General features: G+C 42.1%; 1 pseudogene; it reads right to left on the bottom strand.

Moving 5' to 3' along the window:
• Nucleotides 1-14,016: 14,016 nt before the first annotated feature.
• On the bottom strand, nucleotides 14,017-14,825 carry LOC122440830 (annotated as a pseudogene).
• Nucleotides 14,826-20,137: the final 5,312 nt, after the last annotated feature.

The following is a 20,137-nucleotide window of genomic DNA, read 5'->3' as shown; positions in this document are numbered from 1 at the left end:
ACAGCCTACCTTGACTTACTGTATGACTTCATCTGTAATGTGAAAAGCTGCCTATCGTGTAATTATCATCATTTTTGCCATAGCACAGATCAGTGCAAGACACAGGAGAGAGATTCAGGAATTCATTTAGTGGAGGATCTCTGTAAATATGGTCAAATTGGAAAATACTTCAGATAGACCTTGAAATCTACTATGTGGAAGGTATTTCAGACTGGAGAGATATATAAAGAGAGTAATCAATATAGAAAAGTCTTCAGCCTGATTCCAAATTTAAATGTGTACAACAGAACTCATACTAAAGATAAATCCTGTGAATTCACTAGATCTGTGACAGCCTTCATTAATCATTCACTTGTTAAGACACACTGGACACAGTCCTAACAATATAAGGAATGTAGAAAACTTTTCAGCTTTTCTTTGTATTTTAGGACTCATGTGAAAATTCACATTGGAGAAGAGTACTGTGAATATACAAAATGTAGGAAAGCGCTCATTCATTCTTCATGCACTGCTGTATGTAAGAACTCACAGTGGAGACAGGCTTTATATTTACAGAATGTGAAAATGCCTTCCATTTCTTTCATCTCTAAGAAAATGTGAAAACTCTCACTAGAGAAAAATTCTGTGAAGGCAAAAAATGGGGAAAAATCTTCAACTGTCCCTCATTTTTTAGTGGCACATGTGAGAATTCATACTGAAAATATACCCAATGAATGTAAAAGAACATGAGAAAGTTTTATTTCTTCTACATCCCTTAAAGTACCTATAAGAACTCAAATTGGAAAGAAGTATTATGAATATAAGGAATGTGGGAAAACCTTCACTTATTCTTTTTTTTTTAAATAGCTTAGACAAAGGCACTTTAGTTGACATATACAAATTGCAAAACTACATTTTTTGTAAGAAAAGAACAATAATTAAGTATAGTCTTCACAAACAAGTTTCCCAGTAAATTCCAGGGTGCTTTAGATCCCTGCTTACTAAGACACATTGTCTATCATTCTCCTGGGCAAACTGTTTAACATTCACTAATTTTTAAAAAGACCCAGAGCAGATAGTAATCCCCTCCTTTCACTCCATGTTGGATTTTCACTAAACCTGAGTGAATCACCTAATGAAAATGATAAAAGACACTGCTTTACTCTCATACCCTCTGCCTTCCCATCTTGTTCCCTTTTATCTTTAGTCCTGCTAATAGAAGATCTATATGTAAAAGCTCATTCAAAATTATTTATTGGCAGAAAAGAATTATTCATTTAAGTCATAAATCTAAATAACTCAGAAGATGTAAAGAAGACCAGTACAGTTTGTATTTTTGTCTTCATGCTTTCCCTAGCCTTGCTGCAATTTGAGAAGGGAATTCTGTCCTTTGTGTCATTCTGGTGCCTGCCCTTAATTAGAAATCCTTCATTTGTTGATTCTTCCTGAGGCATATAGCACGGGACAGTTTTCCAACTCAGACCTTCACTTATTCTTCAAAGATTATTTGACAAGTGAGAAAACACTAGAAATGAGTTCTATACATGTAAGGAATGCACAACTCCCTTCCTCTTTTAATTAACTATATGAGGATCAATATTGAGGAGAGGCCCTATAATTGTAGACACTGTGATGTTCTTTTATTCTTCACATTTTACTGTACATGGGATAACATAAATTGGAGTGAAACTGTGAATATATGAAATGCAGGAGTGCCTTCATCTGTTCTCATCATTTAGGAAATTTGTGAGAACTCATACTGAAGAGAACTCTTATTAGTATTTGAAGTGCAGGAAAATCTTAATTTGTATCAAATTCTTGCAAAACCATGTGAATCCTAACACTTTAGTGCATACATAAGAACACATAAGAGAAACCATACCAGTGTGAAGAGTGTGGGAAAACCTTCAGGTTTTTCTCATCCTTTAGTCATCAAGTGAGAACTCATACTGGGAGACAGGAATTTGAAGAATGTGGAAAATTCTTTCGTTTTCCCTAATACTCCAAAAATATGTGAAAACTCACACTGGAGAGAAAACCCTATGAATGTGGGAAAACCTTCAGGTGCAGCTCTTCTTTGTTATGCATAAAGAAATTAATACCTGAAGAGAAATCTTTAAAATGCTGCAAATAAGGAAATGCTTTATCAGTGTCTCTCTCATCTTTGAAGTGGTACCCTAGCTTGTAATTTATAGTTTTCATTTGCTAATATAAACCACTATGTTAATAATGCTCCTAGTACCCTTTCAGCTATTTCATATAACTTTCAATGTGTATTACTTTCATTGTGATTCGCATATGTGTACTGTGTCATTTCCACTGTGACATCTCAGACTGAAGTTAAACGTATGTTTTAATATGCAAGTAAGTGTATTTGGAATTAGTTTTGTTATTGTTTCTAATTAATTTCCACTATATGCAATGCATGTGGTCCTTGTGATACTGACTTTGGTACTTATTGGAATTTTCTTTCTACCCTATTATGACAGATCCTAGGATTTGCCTACTGATACATATTCTACCCATCTTCCTTACTATGAAAAGAGACATTTTCAGGTTATTGACCTTTAATGTAGAGAGATGTATCTCTAGCATTTTTGTGGCTAGTATAGTAGGTAGCATTTGTTTTGGTTAATAAGTAGTTGATGTAAATAAAAAATGTTCAAAGTTATCAAAAAAGGATGGTTTCATCAGACTTGGTAATTTAACCTTTTGTACTTTGCTCCTTTTTAAAGATGGACACAACAATTCACGATGAAAAGAGAGAACTTGGAACCATGAGAATAAAAGCTAGGGGACTTGATTGTGCTGGATTATGTTATATGAGGCTTAGAACTACCTTTTCTAGAATACTCTTTGCTGAATGGTTAGTATTGGATAAGAGAGGAACCTCCTGAGATTTGAAATGCAAAAATGAAGAAGCCATTAATCTCAAAATGATGTGGATGTAACAGAATGACAGATCCAAAACTGTTCAGAAGTTCCAAACTTCAAGCTTATCTTTCTGACTACTGTCTTTGTTGAATAATGTCAACCCTGAGCCAATCACAAGCACTTCAGTCTCCTCAGAGGTAGTGGTGTCCACAAGCATCTCCATGAGTCACCTTTTATGGTCCTACTTTGGCAGATAGACATGCACAGCTGTTTGAATTTCCTTGCAAACTCAAATCTGTCCATTCATACCACTATTTAAGGATATTGTGTATAAAGATTCTCCAATCCTCTGATTACCTCTTTTCCACATTTGTGAAAGATCTAATTTCTCTCTAATGAGCATATAGTTCTAATACTTCCAGTGGGTCTGTTTTCCTGAGTCATAAAATGTTACAGCAAAAGCAAGCAAATAAACAAATGAGTAACTTCTATTATTATTGCAACTGGTGAGTGGCTATCCTTGTTACCTATTTCTGGACTCTTCCAGGAAAGAAATAAGCACCTTGCTGATTTGTGAAGCATGTTGTAGGAATTTTGTCTTAGTCAAAACTAAATGAAAGGGCTTCCCCAGTGGCTCAGTGGTAAAGAATATGCCTGCCAATGCAGGAGACACAGGTTTGATCCCTAGTCCGGGAGGATCCCACATGCTGCAGAGCAACTAAGCCCATGTGCCAAAACTATTGAATCTGTGCTCTAGAGTCTGGGAGCCACTACTACTGAGCCCATGTGCCACAGCTACTGAAGTCTGAGCACCTGAGAGCCTGTAGTCCACAGCAAGAGAAGCCATCTCAGTGAGAAGCCTGCACACTACAATGAAGAGTAGCCCCTTCTTACCACAACCAGAGAAAAGTCTGTGCAGCAACAAAGACCCTGCACAGCCATAAATAAATCTTTAAAAAAAAAACTTCTAAACTGAATGAAATTCCTGAATGACACAGTATCATTAAATTAAAACTATTAATCAACATAATTCACCATATTAACAAAATGAAGAACATATATATGATTATCTCAATAAATGCATAGAAAGTCCTTGAAGAATACAAAATGTATTTTATGAAAACTTTCAGACACTAGAGGATGGGAACACTCTGACTATTGTTAAAAAATAAAACTACAAAAATCGTAAAACTAACATCATACTTACTGGTAAGATATTGAATGCTTCCTCATAATATTAAGAGACAAAGCCAGAAAGTTCTCACTCTTTCTGTTCAACATTATTTTGTTTAAATATTTATTTACTTATTTGTCTGTACTAGGTCTTAGTTTTGGCTCTCCAGATCTTTGATCTTCATTGTAGCATGTGGGATCTTTAGTTGTGGCATGCAAACTCTTAGTTATGGCATGTGGGATCTAACTCCCTGACCAGGGATCCAACCTGGACCCCTTGCATTGGGAGTGCAGAGTCTTAGCCACAGGACCACCAGGGAAATACCCTGTGGGACGTCTATACAAGAAACAACAGGTAGATAATTTTATGGCAGGAGCAGAGAGGAGCTAAACTGTGTTAGGACATCAAGAGGTTATACATTTCCCATCCTTGGGGCAAGGGAGACACTACACATACACAAAAGGCTTCAAAGGGTCAAAAAGGTAGGGAATGTAGACTATAGTAAGTCTTGCTATCCCCCTCCCATATGCCTTTGTCATGAAATCCATCTTGACTGAGGGATGCGTGTGTACCTAGACGAAGGTCCTGAGACAGATTAACCAGAGGGTTCAAAACAAGACGACTGGCCAAGAAGGGGACAAAGCCCCAGAAGATTGCCCCCTAATAAAGGATTTAAACTTTCCAAAGGCACTACTCTAGCACTTTCTCGCAGGGCTTGCCCGTGTGTCTTTATGCATCTATTCTGCTTTTCTAGTAAATACTTTACTTTCCTCTTTATCTTCTGTCTCCTTGTCTGATTCTTCCTTTCACGACAAGGGCTGGGGACTTATATTCTATCCGCTGGCCCCTGTGGTCTAGCAGTGAAGATTCCTGGTTTCCACCCAGGTGACCAGGGTTCAATTCTGGCTGGAAATTAAGTTCTCTCTCTTCCAACTGCTGCTTACTGCAAGCTAATGCTCACTGCTGTGTGTGTGTGTCCAAAATCATACTGAGTATTTGCATCTACCACCAGGTAAGTGAAGTCCAGGCCAGAACCAGTGTCTACTCCTGTCAGGATCCATTTGTATCACCACAAGGATATCAGTATCAGTCAGCTGTGTCCAAGAGTCTTCCCACCACTAAGTTGGCCACACAGCTATCTGCAGTGTCAGTGTATTTTGTTGGCAGATAGAACACTTCTTGCAGCTTCCCAGGTGGCACCAGTGGTAAAGAACCTGCCTGCCAATGAAGGAGACACAAGAGACTTGGGTTCAATCACTGGGTCAGGAAGATACCCTGGAGAAGGGAATGTCAACCGACTCTAGTATTCTTGCCTGGAGAATTCCATGGACAGAGGAGCCAGGTGGGCTACAGTCCATGGGTTCACAAAGAGTTGGACACAACTGAGTGACTTTCACTTTCACTTGTTTGCCAATACTAGGTAGGGGAAATGTTCCCCAGTCAGATTCAGTATCCATCTCCCACAAGCTGGTTAAAAAAAAAAAAAAAAGGCCTATTCATATAAAGCCTATTCAAGCATACTGAGTCTCCTACAAGTTTTACAGTAATTCCAACAACTCATATGTTCCTAACTGTAACCTCGATTAGGACTTCATAGGTTTTGATTTTACAGTACTAGGTAGGGGAAGTGTTCACCCTGCCAAATATAATATGCACTCCCATAAAACATTCAGGTAAAACTGACACACTCTTTACATAATTCTAACTTTCATAATCCTATCAATGATTATTAGGTCATCTATTAGAAAGCAGAGACATTACTTTGCCAACAAAGGTCCATCTAGTCAAGGCTATGGTTTTTCCAGTGGTCATGTATGGATGTGAGGGTTGGACTGTGAAGAAAGCTGAGCGCCAAAAAATTGATGCTTTTGAACTGTGGTGTTGAAGAAGACTCTTGAGAGTCTCTTGGACTGCAAGGAGATCCAACCAGTCCATCCTAAAGGAGATCAGTCCTGGGTATTCATTGGAAGGACTGACGCTGAAGCTGAAACTCCAATACTTTGGGCAGCTGATGTGAAGAGTTGACTCATTGGAAAAGACCCTGATGCTGGGAAAGATTGAAGGCAGGAGGAGAAGGGGATGACAGAGGATGAGATGGCTGGATGGCATCACCGACTTGATGGACATGTGTTTGAGTAAACTCCGGGAGTTGGTGATGGACAGGGAGGCCTGGCGTGCTGTGATTCATGGGGTCGCAGAGTCGGACACGACTGAGCGACTGAACTGAACTGAACTGAATCTAATTGTAGCCTGGGTTAGGGCTTCACCAATAAGCTTTGGTACCACAGTTGAGTCCTGGGAAACCTCTCTTTTCTGGCCCCTGACCATTTTACCCTCTCCAGTGCAAAGTCTTTGGGTCCCCAGTGAGGGGTTCAGACAAGGGACCCTGGCCCTTTGGTTAATCTTCATCTTGTAAATCTGCCTGCCCACTGCTCGGGTTTCTCATTGTAATTTATACCTTTTGACTTTTAAATTTTTTCCAAATGGGTAGAGTGGACTCGTTTGGGGCTCTTTAATGTTGGGAGGGCATACAACATTAAAAGAGATCCAAATGGTGTATCCCTTTGGCCCACCCACCCCTAGGTTGTGCTATGTTAAAGCTTTTGTTTTAACCCCATCAGTGTTGATTTTATTCACTCATTTTTAAATAACCAACTAAGGATTTCTATTCTATTGTAATGAGTCCTGTGACTCTCCTCTGTTTCTTCTTTGTTTTGCTACTGTCAATATTCACTTTACTCATCTTACTACTCCAGTTCAGTTCAGTTCAGTTGCTCAGTTGTGTCCGACTCTTTGTGACCCCACGAACCACAGCACGCCAGGCCTCCCTGTCCATCACCAACTCCCGGAGTTCACCCAAACCCATGTCCATTAAGTCAGTGATGCCATCCAGCCATCTCATCCTCTGTCATCCCCTTCTCCTCCTGCCCTCAATCTTTCCCAGCATCAGGGTCTTTTCCAGTGAGTCAGCTCTTCGCATCAGATGGACAAAGTATTGGAGTTTCAGCTTCAACATCAGTCCTACCAATGAACACCCAGGACTGATCTCCTTTAGGATGGACTGGTTGGATCTCCTTGCAGTCCAAGAGACTCTTAAGAGTCTTCTCCAGCACCACAGTTCAAAAGCATCAATTCTTCGGCGCTCAGTTTTCTTTATAGTTCAAATCTCACATCCATACATGACCACTGGAAAAACCATAGCCTTGACTAGATGGACCTTTGTTGGCAAAGTAATGTCTCTGCTTTTCAATATGCTGTCTAGGTTGGTCATAACTTTCCTTACTACTTAGTAACTTTAAAATGTTCTACCTTGTTGGGAAGAGTCATGTGACTCCCCACCTTGGCCTCATACATTCTCTTGTTAATTAACTTAATTTTTTATTAGCATCTGTAAGATTCAGTGAGGGGACGATGAAATAGCAAATTTTATAAGGTTTCCTGAACTGTTTTTTGCAACAACAGGATTGTTGGACCCTAAAGAAGGCTGGGCCTCAAAGAATTGATGTTTTCAAACTATGGTGCTAGAGAGGCCTCTTGAGAGTCCCTTACAGACAGCAAGGAGATCAAACCAGTCAATCCTAAAGGAAATAAACTCTGAATATTCATTGGAAGGATAGATGCTGAAGCTCCAATACTTTGGCCACCTGATGCCAGGTGCCAACTCATTGGCAAAGACCCTGAGGCTGGGAAAGATTGAGGGCAGGAGAAGAAGAGGGCAACAGAGGATGAGATGGTTGGATGGCATCACCGATTCAATGGACAAGAATGTGGGCAAACTCCAGGTGATGATGAGGGACAGGGAGGCCTGGCGTGCTGCAGTTCATGGGGTGGCAAAGAGTTGGACATGACTTGGTGACAGAACCACCACCACCACCACCACCATAAAGACATTATAACTCTAAATGTGTAATGCACTTATCGACTGAACAATAGGATTATAGGGGATGCCCATGTGAAGGGGTCCCTTTAACCAGAGAATTTACCATGACCTGGGCATAATGGGCATATTCAGTGGGTGTATAGCCTACTCATTAAAAGGCTAGTCCCACACAGCTTGCATATGAAGCATATCAGCTGCCTCACCTGAAGTTTTCCACTCAGCATTCACAGGGGGAGACCAACCATCCCCCATCTCAGGATAAACAGACCTTAGAGTGGATTTTATCCAGTCCATCAGGCTGGCTGTTCCCCCAGGAATAACCTCCTGTGTATCTGGATCACATATAATCATCTGTGATAGTTCCATAGTGATGTGTGGGCCCTGTATCAATACAAACATGCTTTCCTATTTTGCAGCACTCAAAACCAAAGACACAGCCCCCAAACTAGTTACTCCCGCAATTTATTTCAGTGAATATTCTTCAGGAACTTGATGGTCTACAGAATCAAACAATTCCTTCACACTATAATCCTGGTGTCAGGAGCGTCTTGGTTTTGTCCTTTCCACATGTTTACGGGGGGACTCATCTTTCAGTGTCATATCTTTTTGTTCTTTGATACAGTTCATGAAGTTATCATGGCAAGTATACTGGGGTGGTTTGCCATTCCCTCCTCCAGTGAATCATGTTTTGTCAGAATTCTCCATTATAACCCATCCATCTTGGGTGGCCCTACACGGCATGGCTCGTAGCTTCATTGAGTTTCACAAGCCCCTTTGCCACAACAATGCAGTGATCCATGAAGGCAGAACGCCAAAGAATTGATGGCTTCAAACTGTGGTGCTGGAGAAGACTCCTGAAAGTTCCTTGGACAGCAAGGCGATCAAACCAGTCAATCTTAAGGGAAATCAACCCTGAATACTCGTTGGAAGGACTGATGCTGAAACTGAAGCTCCGGTATTTTGGTCATCTGATGCGAACAGCCAACTCATTGGAAAAGTTTCTGATGCTGGGGAAGATTGAGGTCAGAAGGAGAAAAGGACATCAGGGGATGAGATGGCTGGATGGCATGACCAATGCAAAGGACATGAACTTGGGCAAACCTTGGAAATGGTGAGAGACAGGGAAGCCTGGTGTGCTGTAGTCCATGGAGTTGCAAAGAGTCGGACACAACTGGGTGACTAAAAAAGAACATGTTTACTACCTTCTTGGTAACTAGAGGTCTTAGGGGACTTTCTGTTGTCCCTGCACAATTTTTTACCTTGGGGGCAGTTTTGAGGCTAGTGGCCCAAGCTCAAACTTGCTGAAATCTGAGTTTGGACCAGCATCAAGGTCTAACCCAGCATTATCTTTTACTTTTAGTTTAGCTATTACAGATAACAGTAACCAAGGAATTATATGTTTATTATGCTTCTTGTTATTATGCACTTCCTTATATACCCAGTGATTCCACTCCTCAGGATTTGGATCCATCTGTAAATACCTTTGGTAACTTTTACCTTTCTGACTGACTACAGCAAACTGCTGCTCATACCATGGGTGACCATCTGACTCGGGAATCAAAGGGTCTTCATTCTCTGCCCTTCATGCTTTCTCTTCCCAAACCACATGTTTCCATGAGCCAGGGCTAACCTAGCAAATCCCACTTCATTGACACCAACTCTTTTGTGTTCTGAGCACCCAGTTTCAATGTGGGAAGAGGGGGGTTTTCTCCACACATCCAACAAGCAATGTTCCAACACCAGCTGGGTATTCTACAAGTCAAGTCATTTCTGACACTATCTCCCCTGATACAGCATTAGATTCCACAGGTTGAGTTCTTACCCTCTAATCACATGGTTGATTTACCTGGCAACCAGTACCCTACCCATAGGTGCTGGTTAAAAGTTTTGCCAAAAGAACACAGTGGTAATAGGAAAACCCTCTTCCAACAGTACAAGAGATGACTCTACACATGGACATCACCAGATGGTCAACACCAAAATAAGATTTATTATATTCTTTGCAGCTGAAGATGGAGAAGCTGTATACAGTCAGCAAAAATAAGACTGGGAGCTGATTGTGGTTCAGATCATGAACTCCTTATGGCAAAATTCAGACTTAAATTGAAGAACACAGGGAAAACCACTGGGCTTCCCTGGTAGCTCAGCTGGTAAAAAATCTGCCTGCAATGCAGGAGACTTTGGTTCAATTCTTGGGTTAGGAAGATCCCCTAGAGAAAGAACAGGCTACCCACTCCAGTGTTCATGACCTTCCCTGGGGCTCAGACAGTAAAGAATCCACCTGCAATACAGAAGTCCTGGGTTTGATCCTTAGGTTGGGAAGATTCCCTGGAGGAGGGCATGGCAAACGATTCCAGTATTCTTGCCTGGAGAATTCCCATGGACAGAGGAGCTTGGCAGGCTACAATCCATGAGGTCATAAAGTCAGACACGACTGAGCAACTAAGCACAGCACAGACAAGGGAAACCACTAGGCCATTCAGGTATGACCTAGTCAAATCCCTTGTGATTATACAATAGAAGTGACAAATAGATGCAAGGGATTAGATCTGATAGAGTGCCTGAAGAACTATGGACAGAGGTTCATAACATTGTACAGGAGGCAGTGATCTAAACCATCCCCAAGAAGAAGAAATGCAAAAAGGCAAAATGGTTTTTTGAGGAGACCTTACAAATAGCTGAGAAAAGATGAGAAACGAAAGGCAAAGGAGAAAAGGAAACATATTCCCATCTGAATGCAGAGCGTCAAAGAAGAGCAAGGAGAGATAACAAAGCCTTTTTGAGTGAATAATGCAAAGAAATAGAGGGAAACGATAGAATGGGAAGGACTAGAGATCTCGTCAAGAAAATTAGAGATACCAAGGGAACATTTCATGCAAAGATGGGTACAATAAAGGACAGAAATGGTATGGACCTAACAGAAGCAGGAGATATTAAGAAGAGGTGGCAAGAATACACAGAAGAACTATACAAAAAATATCTTTATGATCCAGATTACCACAGTGGTATGATCACTCACCTAGAGCCAGACATCCTGTAGTGTGAAGTGGGCCTTAGAAAGCATCACTACAAAGTTAGTGGAAGTGACAGAATTCTGGCTGAACTATTTCAAATCCTAAAAGATGATGCTGTTAAAGTGCAGCACTCAGTATGCCAGCAAATTTGGAAAACTCAGCAGGACTGGAAAAGGTCAGTTTTCATTCCAATCCCAAAGAAGGCAATGTCAAAGAATGTTCAAACTACCGCACAACTGCAGTCATTTCACACAGTAGCAAAGTAATGCTCAAAATCCTTCAAGCTAGACTTCAACAGTATGTGAACCAAGAACTTCCAGATGTACAAGTTGGATTTAGAAAAGGCAGAGGTATCAGAGATAAAATTGCCAACATCCGCTGGATCACAGAAAAAGCTAGAGAATTCCAGAAAAACATCTGCTTCATTGACTATGCCAAAGCTTTTGACTGTGTGGATCACAACAAACTCTGGAAAACTCTTAAAGAGATGGGAATACCAGACCACCTGACCTGCCTCCTGCGAAACCTGTATGCAGGTCAAGAAGCAACAGTTAGAACCAGACATGGAAAAACAGACTGGTTCCAAATTGGAAAAGGAGTGCATCCAGGCTGTATTTTGTCACCCTGTTTATTTAACTTATTTGCAGAGTACATCATGCGAAATGCTGGGCTGAATGAAGCACAAGCTGGAATCAAGATTTCTGGAAGAAATATTAATAACCTCAGACATGCAGATGACACCACCCTTATGGCAGAAAGCAAAGAGGAATTAAAGAGCCTCTTGATAAAGGTGAAAGAGGAAAGTGAAAAAAGCTAGCTTAAAACTCAACATTCAAAAAATCAAGATCATGGCATCCAGTCCCATCATTTCATAGCAAATAGATGGGGAAACAATGTAAACAGTGACAGACTTTATTTTCTTGGGCTCCAAAATCACTGCAGATGGTGACTGCAGCCATGAAATTAAAAGACACTTGCTCTTTGGAAGAAAAGCTATGACAAACCTAGACAGCATATTAAAAAGCAGAGACATTACTTTGCCAACAAAGGTCCATCTAGTTAAAGCTATGGTTTTTCCAGTAATTATGTGTGGATGTGAGAGTTGGACAGTAAAAAAGGCTGAGCACTGAAGAACTGATGCCTTTGAACTGTAGTGCTGGAGAAGACTTTTGAGAGTCCCTTGGACAGCAAGGAAATCAAACCAGTCAATCCTAAAAGAAATGAACCCTGAATATTCATTGGAAGGACTGATGCTGAAGCTGAAGCTCCAGTAATTTGGCCACCTGATCCAAAGAGCTGACTCACTGGAAAAGACCCTGATGCTGAGAAAGACTGAAGGTAGGAGGAGAAGTGGGTGACAGAGGATGAGACAGTTAGATGGCATCACCAACTCAATGGACATGAGCAAACCCCTGGAGATGGTGAAGGACAGGGAAGCTTGGCATGCTGCAGTCCATAGGGTCGCAAAGAATCAGACAAGGGACATGACTCAGTGACTGAACAGCAACAAAAAGACACCTCACTGACACAACAAAAGACACCTTTATTGCTCTCTTAGGAAATTCCAAGGGTGTAAGGGGCTGTATCAGAAACAAAGAAGAAAGACCAAATATGTATTTCCTATTATCAATCACAATGTCCAGCTTTCCTGATGGTTCACTGGTAAAGAATCTGCCTGCCAATGCAAGTTACTTGGGTTCGATCCCTGGTCCCAAAATATCCCTGTTCTGGCAGAGCAACTAAGCCCATGCACCACAACTACTGAGCCCAAGTGCTGCAACTACTGAAGCCTGAGTGCCTAGAACCGTGCTCCACAGCAAGAGAAGCCACCGCAGTGAGAAGCCTGTGTGCTGCAAGGAAAAGCAGCCCCTGCTCGCCACAATTAGAGAAAAGCCCTTGTAGCAACAAAGATCCAGTGGAACCAAAAATAGAATAAATAAATGAAAATTATTTTTAAAAAATCACAATGTCACACTGGATGAGAGACATGTTTATGGAACTCTCTCAGAATGGGACACAGAATATGTAGATATATGTGCCTCAAACGAATGCTCACTAATGTTCAACGGTGCAGTTGTGAATTTTAGTACAGAAATTGAAAAGAAGGTCAATTATGTGGCTTTTTACTAAAAAAAAAAAAAAACACATATGCTTACTGTATGCCAGGCATAGATCTATCCATAAGATATCAAATAGCCCTTTCTCCAACTATACCAATATTTGGTGGTAAATGAACCTGAAATCTTAAGGCCCTTGACTCTTCTGAATCCTCCGGCCAACACAAGGAGACTTTTTTTTTTTTTTTTCCATAAGGAGACTTTTAAACTACTTGCCAGAGGAAAGCAGTATCCCCTTTCCTGGAAATCGTACAACAAATTTACAAGGCAGGTGCTTTACAAAATGACACTTGTTCTTAACATCTCTCCTTGTTTTTTTAAAGAAACTCTTTCTTTTCTGTCAGCCTATTTCCATTTTAAGAGTTTGTGGGGGCTTCCCCAGTGGCTCAGTGGTAAAGAATCCACCTGCCCAATGCAGGAGATGCGGGTTCCATCCCTGGCCTGGGAAGATCGACATGCTGTGGAGTAACTAAGCCCATGAGCCACAACTATTGAGCTTGTGATCTAGAGCCCAGGAACCACAACTACTGAGGCCCGCGTGCCCTAGAGCCCGTGCTCCACAGGTGAAGCCACTGCAATGAGAAGCCCAAGTATCGCAACTAGAGATTAGTGCCTGCTCCCTGCAACTAAAGAAAAAGCCCACACAGCAATAAAGACCAAGCACAGCCAAAACTAATAAATGAATAAATAAAATTACTTTTTAAAAAAGTTTGTGGAAGAACAACTTAAGACCACTCGTGGTTGTTCCTACCCATTCAGCAACTTGACCGGTGGGAGCTACAGACCAGTGTGCAGTGGCAGGCTGAGCACTCCAGTCTTCAGTAGGGAACTGCTGAACTGAGTTCCTGCATGCCTTTGGACCAGCTCACCCCTCAGTTTGAATAGCAGTGAACTCAGTGAGCAAATGAGCTGGTGAATGAACTGAGCAGCCCATTCACCCTGAAATTCTTCCTTGGTCACAGCTTTCTCAGCTGCCACCTATTCTTCCTTTTCAAACTCTTCAGGATCTCTGTAGAAGCAGAGATCAGGCATGACCTGCCATGGGTGTTCCCAGGAGATGATGCCACACATTCACAGAACTTCCCAGGTCTGCAACCACCACCACATCAGGCCCACTGAGTGAGCTCCCTTGCTGTTGTTGTTCAGTCATTCAGTCATGTCCAACTCTTTGCAACCCCATGGATGACAGCACACCAGGCTTCTCTGTCCCTCCGTATCTTCCGGAGTTCGCTCAAACTCATGTCCATTGAGTCGATGATGCCATCCAACCATTTCATCCTCTGCTGCCCCATTCTCCTCTTGCAGGATGGCAATGTCCACATAACACAGAGGAGAGTCTGTGTTACACAGAGCAACGGTAGGCAGGTTAATGTAGGAGGCACTGTGAGAGGCTGGTGGTCAGCCTTGGGATCAGTAACTAATGGAAGTCTTGGCTCCCAGAAGGCTGCCTGGATCTGGTTAGTGAAAGTTCTAGGACTGAAGTGGCCTGTAATAGGAATAGCTCCAGTGGCAGCAACAAACTTCAGCATAGCTCACTGGCTAGTATTCCTGGAGAATGTGACACTGACATCAGCTGGGTTTTCAAAGGCAACAATGGCACAAGCTGCCAACAGAAGCTTCTCCCAAATTCTCTTCAGATTTATGATGTAGACTTCATAACTTTTCCTTATATAGATGTACTGTTCCATTTGGAAGTCAAGGTTGGTGCCACCTAAGTGGGTTCCCACTGCAAGGAATTTGAGGACACCACCCCCCTCCATTTGCAGGACATCAAGGACAGCAGACATTGTGAAAGTTTCCCTTTGCATTACAGTGGGAATCCAAAATGCCATATGGGGAATTCCCTGGTGGTCCAGTGGCTAAGACTCTGTGCTCCTGATACGGGGGGCTGGGTTTGATCCCTGGTCAGGGAACTAAATCCCACATGCCACAACTAAGACTCTATGTAGCCAAATAAATAAAAATAAATGTAAAAAAAAATGCCATATGGATCCCTGTCTTAGTAGTGTGAAAAAGTCAACATCTCTCCTTCTAATCCACATTCCTTAGGCTATAACCTATGGAAAAGTACACTTTCCATTCTAGAGGAGATCACTTTCACAGAAGCAATTGCAAGACTGGACCAATATGTACAAGAGGATCCAGAGAAACATGAGAGAGTGGATTTTGAGAGTATTAGACTAGTGCACATGATACAAAGCTGGATATGACAGAATTAAATGACATGGAGAACTTGTCCATGACTCGGGATTTAAGCTTCTGGCAAGGATACTTGAACCAGATCCTAATACTTTGGCCAGAAAGGTCAGTGGTTCTTTGAAGATTATACAGAATGCCTAATAAATGTAGCAAAGATATGAAATATCCTCAGACATAGTATGGAAGAGTATATAAGAAGGCTCAAAGAGGCGAGAATGTTAGAATAGATTGACTGTATAAAACCTGAGAACCCCAAAATTATGTTCTCTAAGATGGCCCAGAAGTGAGGCTTCTAATGAGAAAAACACTGACATCTTTGTGAAGCTCAGTGGGTAGCTATCCCTTATAGACAAGGGTTTGTGGTACTGATGCTGGCAAAGAACTGAGCTCTCTGGCATGAGTAAGGATAATGAGATTTCAGAATAACAGAGGCCAAATAGCTCCACATAACTGTTAGTGGCAAAGCAGATTTAACTACTGTGGTATCAGCAAGACCACCATGGCAATCAAGGTGTTTTTACACATAGGGATTGTGGCTATGCCTAATAAATCAATGTGTTCCTGGGAGTAAGAAAGATAGACAAGAAAATAAAATGTAGCTTGTCTTGTTTTATAAATATATTTGAGAGTTGGTGTACAGCTACTGCAGCTTTCCAAGTGGCACTAGTGGTAAAGAACCTGCCTGCCAATGCAGGAGACTTAAGAGACAAGAGTTGGATCCCCGGGTCGGGAAGATCCCCTGGAGGAGAGCACGGCAACCCACTCCAGTATTCTTGCCTGGAGAATCTCATGGACAGAGGAGCCTGACGGGCTACGGTCCATGGGATCGCAGAGTCGGACACAACTGAATTGACTTAGCAGGCATGCATGTACAGCTATTACAATGGAACATTGTAGTTCCTCACCCTGTTTTTAGATATATCAGGTCACATACCAGAGCCTGTTAGAAGGAGAAGATAACACTCTTTAAAGAAGGGCAATGCCACTGCAACTAAAGACTCTTAAGTGTTCCTTCTGTTGTTGTTTGGTTGCTAAGTCGTGTCTGATTCTTTGGCAACCCCAATGAACTGAAGACCACCAGGCTCCTCTGTCCATGGGATTTCCCAGGCAAGAATACTGGAATGGGTTGCCATTTCCTTCTCCAGAGCATCTTTCTGACCCAGAGATTGAACCTGGGTCTCCAGCCTAGGCAGGCTGATTCTTTACCAATGAGCTGCCAGGGAAGCTCAAGTGTTCCTTCTATCCTTTCCTACAAAGATCTGCAGCTATTTGCCTAGGTAACTGCACTTGGGAAAGTGGATTATTCAGAATTCTCAAAAGAGGTGAAATACAGTTCCTGAGCAGCCTCTGAAAGAGGTGACCTAAAACATTACAATGGTCCTTCAGCTATAACGAAGGCTTATAGAGATCAAAAGATGAATGAAATGTAGGCTCAAATCCATCTCAAAGTGGAGCCAAAGCATCCACAGACCACGTGATTATCATTACCATGTGATTATTTCCCATGTCCCTGAGTGTATAATTGGGACAGATATACTTATCAGCTGGAAGAACCCTATGCAGAAAAGAGCTAATGCAGCAAATCCTTAGAAAGCCCTGCTTGCAAGGCTGGCCTTTGGCTGTTATCTGGGAACTTGGATTTGGGGAGCATTTCCACTGTCCCTTACCACTGGCTTTCTTGGAATTATGAATTCACAGATCTGAATCACCAAGATCTGACTCTAAGTGAAAATCTGATACTACCTTCTAAGGGTCATTTCAGTTAGAGCATGAGCTATGCCAAATTGAAAGCAGTCATAGGCTCAATAAAGGAAACAAGAGACTTCCCTGGTGGTCCAGTGGCTAAGAATCGGAGCTCCCAATGCAGGGAGCCCTGGTTTGATCCCTGGTCAGGGAACTAGATCCTACATGTCACAACTAAGAGTTTACATACTGCAACTAAAGACCCGGCGTGCCACAACAAAGACTGAAGATTCCCCGTGCTACAACTAAGGCCTGACACAGTCAAATAAATAAAATTTTTCAATAAATAAAGGGAACATAGATTCTGCGATTGTGCAGGTTTAGGAAACCCTTTTGTGGGGCCCTAAACAGTGGAAACATGAATGCTGGCTGGACTATCTGGGCCACTTACAGATGCCCACAGGAAAGGGCTTATTTTCTGATAGGGCTATTTGCAGCTGAGGTGCTGATTGCCTCTATATTTCTGATAGAGAGATACATACAGAGACTAGTTGCATTTCTAACTTATGAGTACTGTGGAAAGCTGCCAGGTTGGGGGAAGGCACATTACAGTGACTATGACCCCTCCACCCACTCCAGACAGATCAGACTCTGGATCCTCATGTGATATGTTGCATTGCTATTGACTTGCTGTATTCAGATTTCTAGTTTGGTTGCAATCTGCATCAATGAACTAATAGTGTGACTCTATTTCCCTCAACTTTTTCCTAGTAGGCACACCTTATTAAGGCAATTTGACTGTTAAATGCAACTATCCCCAGAAATAGACTGATCTCTATAAATCATTTTGAAAACCTTTGAAAATTCATAATATCATCATGCCCAACTCCTTAACATGATATGAGTTTGTGGTTAAATTACATCAAAAATCTTTTCTGTGAAACTGCTTTTGTCTCTTGCACACAACCTTTCCAAACAAGAGCTCTGGGTTGGAGTACAGGATGACTAAAAAATAAAAAGTTATAGTCGCTAAATGGGATACACTTGATTTTTTGACAATGAAGAAAACACATTCTGGAGAGTCACAGAGAGTGGGGAGGACATTAATCGTCTTTGTTTTTCAGAACTGTTCCTGGAAGCTTCCCTCTCTTCTTGAAGGAAAACTCCCCATGCTGCCTACCAAGCTGCTCTGAACATATATAATTCAGCTGGACTGCTGAGCCCTTGATCACACCTGACAGTGCTGACTATGAAGCAGCAGAGAATGGCTCCAGCTCCTGCACTTTCAATGCAGAACACTTCCAGATGCTGTCTATACACATGAGGTGGATAAACTGATATAGTGCACAAGCAAATCTGTTTGGAAATGACTGCCTTGAGAAGCCCCTTTGAAACCAAAAACTGAACTGAATTATTTGGACTGAACTGAGATCCCAGAGCAAGAGGTACCATGGTTGGAGGCCATCTTGGAGGCTGGTAACCGGTACTGCCTAGCTGATACATGTTCTGCTTGGGGTGCCCTAACGATGTAAACTCTGTCTCCAGAGGTACTACATGTACCCTCTGGAATTGTAATTTTGACCTGTGTACCTTGACACTGCCTCAGCCCTAAAAGGCATTGGGTCAACTTCAACTTACTAGCCAGAGTTGTGCTGTGCCTGACTCGAAGCCTTGGGCTAGGTAAAAAGATCATAACAAAAACTTAAGCAGGAAGATCCCTGGCTTTCTTAGGAAGGCCTTTATGGTTAGTGGGATTTGTTTAACTGGCCAAAGCTAGGACTCATAAAGGGCATGTATATATGTGTTAGTTGCTCAGTTGTGTCCGACTCTTTGGGGCCCCATGGACTATAATCCATCAGGCTCCTTTGTCCATGGAATTCTCCAGGAAAGAATACTAGAGTGGGTTGCCATTCCCTTCTCCAAGGGATCTTCCCGATCCAGGGGTCAAACCCGGGTCTCCTGCATTGCAGGCAGATTCTTTACCAACTGAGCCACCAGGGGAGCCCATGAAGGGCATAACTGAAGCCAATACTGCATGTGGTGAGAGAATAAATTCCTAGGCAGGTTGATTTAAAAAAAAGTCCAGGGTCCCTGAGGAGAAGGAAAAGGGTCTGGGGCTCTTGAGAAGGAGAAAGGGGTCCAAGGCTCTCAAGGAGGAGAAAAGGACGAGGCAAAAAGGACAAACTTTGTCTACATTGCTCTGTCTTAGTCAGTATAACAATGATCAATGTAACATGCTCAAGGACATGTTTCTCCTTAACAAGAAGTGAAGTGAAGTGAAAGTCACTTAGTCATGTCCGACTCTGCAACCACGTTGACTATACAGTCCACGGAATTCTCTAGGCCAGAATACTGGAGTGGGTAGCCATTCCCTTCTCCAGGGGATCTTCCCAACCCAGGGATCGAACCCAGGTCTCCTGCATTGCAGGCAGATTCTTTACCAACTGAGCTATCAGGGAAACCCTCCTTAATAAGAAACTTCTGACTAATCTTTTATCTAAAGATGTATGTTGTAGGAGTGGGTCTGGTGAGATCTTTCTATTGTTAGTTCTAATCCTGTTAATCGTATATTGTGGGAGTGGGTCTGGTAAGACCCTTTATTGTAATGAGGTATATAACTCCCTTGCTAAAACTAACGAGGGGGGCACTCTCTGCCCCCTTCTGATGTCTATGTCAGAAGCTTTCTCTGTCCCTTTTTCACATTAATAAAACTCTGCTACACAAAAGCTCTTGAGTGATCAAGCCTGGTCCCTGGTCCCAAAGCTAAATCTTTGGAGATCACAAATCCGACATCGTTCACCGTAAGCTATCACTGGGGAGATCACGAATCTGACATAGTCACCATAAGCTATCAGTAGGTCTCATCCTGTTACATGGAGTTCCACTGATAATAATCTTGTCGTAAAGACACCTTGGCCAAGGGCCAAGGGGATGGACTGTGCAGGAAAGAGTTACCATAGCAGGCCTGAGACTGCTATCCTTAGAAAGGCCTGTTTGCAAGGCTGCCCTTTGGCGGCATCTGGGACTTGAATTTTGGGAGTGTCCCCAACATTTAATAACTGATAAAAGTGGTTTACTGTACCTAACTGTATACACAATGTAGTTTATGCTAGGCTCATGTGTGTCCAGCACCCAATAAAACCCCTGGATTTCAGGTAAGCTTCCCTGGTAGACAACACTTCATACATGTTGTTTCAGTTTGATCTACAAGAATTAA

This window comes from Cervus canadensis, chromosome 4 (assembly GCF_019320065.1).
Source record: "Cervus canadensis isolate Bull #8, Minnesota chromosome 4, ASM1932006v1, whole genome shotgun sequence".
Taxonomy (NCBI): Eukaryota; Metazoa; Chordata; class Mammalia; order Artiodactyla; family Cervidae; genus Cervus; species Cervus canadensis.
This window is presented reverse-complemented; position numbering and strand designations above follow the sequence as displayed.